Source organism: Chrysochloris asiatica, unplaced genomic scaffold (genome assembly GCF_000296735.1).
Source record: "Chrysochloris asiatica unplaced genomic scaffold, ChrAsi1.0 scaffold00379, whole genome shotgun sequence".
Lineage (NCBI taxonomy): Eukaryota > Metazoa > Chordata > Mammalia > Afrosoricida > Chrysochloridae > Chrysochloris > Chrysochloris asiatica.
In genome coordinates, this window is record NW_006408897.1 from 1539430 (window position 1) to 1541127 (window position 1698).

Below are 1698 nucleotides of genomic sequence, written 5' to 3' on the forward strand. Positions count from 1 at the left end.
AAAGATGAGGCTTTCTAGTCCCGTAAAGATTTACACCCCCGGAAACCCCTTTACAGGGTCGCTATGGGTCGGACCGACTCGACGGCACTTCACAACAACAACAACAACAACATTCTTTAAAAGCTTAGATTCTTAGTATATTTTGTATTTCAAAACATATACCTGAAAAGGTAAATTGTGATGATTTTTAGGATTGCATAATTCTTTTAGGAGCGTAGTGGTTAGGAATTGGGCTGCGAACCTAAGGTCAGCAGTTCAAAACTACCAGCTGCTCCGTGGGAGAAAGATGAAGCTTTCTGCTCCTGTAAAGATTTACAGCCTCGGAAACCCTGTACAGTACAGGGTCGCTATGAGTCGGAAGCGACTCCATGGCACATAACAACAACAGCAATTCTTTTGGGAATAGCAATAACAAAGACAGGTCTTTGGGATTAGTGTTGTGGGCTGGGAATCTACCTATAGTAATTACATTTTCATTTTTTTCCTTGAAGGTTGAGAGGTGAAACATAGTTTGTCACCTGGGAGATTGAAAGCCCATTTTGTGGTTCCTGATGAGATTGATGAGTATGCGCTTGTTATAGGGAGTGCAATCAGCGAAATTGGAAAAGAAGGAAATTGAATTTATCAGGAGAAGCTTTATTGAATTTATCAGGAGAAGCTTTCGTAACACAATGATTAAAATATTTACAGCTTTGGAAACCCTATAGGGCAGTTCTAGTCTGTCCTGTAGGGTTGCTATGTTTTTTAATGAATTCCACAGCAGTGGGCTTGGTTTTGGCTTTTTCTTTTTATCACAAGCAGTTAATATTATATGTATACCTGGTGCACCTGAATTTCATTTGAGACTGAAATAGCTGTACTTTGAATTAAGACAGTGCAAATCTAGTGCAATGAAATATATTTGAGTTCTATTTTTATACAATTGCTTATTTAGGCTATTCACAAAGGAATCCTTTGGTCATTACACTTAAGAAAATAAATATAACTAATTCCATGCATTTAAAAAAGGACAGAGCAGAATAAGATAATTTGTATTGTATGGTTTATTATTTATTTTTATAATCTTGAAATTTTCTGTATGAGATCTCTATTATTTTAATAGAGTTCTGTGTGTTGTTATCTCTCTAAAAGACATCAGCTAATTTTCACTTAAGGAAAAATATGCTATATTATTGACATGGTAAGTAAATAAATTAGGGTATCTGTAGTACAGAGAGATTATTTAACAATACATTTGTAGATACTCATTTCCTTTTTGAGTCTTACTTACCTTCAGATTTAAGAATTGTAATTTTGGGTATCAACAAAAATAACCATCAAAGTAGAATTTTTCTTGTTTTGGCAATAGTTGGAAAAAATGAGTAGTAAGTTTTTTGGATTTGTACTTATGGGTAGAATTGCTGGATCATGTAGTTTTGTGTTTAACCTTTTGAGATGGAATGATTTCCTTTTAGTTTTGAAGTTTGGAAGATCATATTGCAAGATCATTTTTAGGCCTATACTTATTTTTAGTCTTAAGTATTAAAAAAACAGGTTTTGACTTTCTGTACGTATTTTCATGAATTATTTGAATATTATGCAACAAAAATGATAGCTGGGAGTAAAAGTTTTACTAAAAGTAATACAGAAACGGCAGTAAGCATACATTGACAGAGAACTTCCAGAGGTTCAAGCCGGATTCAGAAGAGGTTGTGGAAC

At 34.2% G+C, this 1698-nt stretch overlaps 1 protein-coding gene across 2 annotated transcripts in view; it reads left to right on the forward strand.

Annotated features, from left to right (window-relative positions):
* XPR1 (xenotropic and polytropic retrovirus receptor 1) overlaps positions 1-1698 on the forward strand; it is a 240449-nt gene that overhangs the window by 76121 nt on the left and 162630 nt on the right. The window lies entirely within an intron of this gene.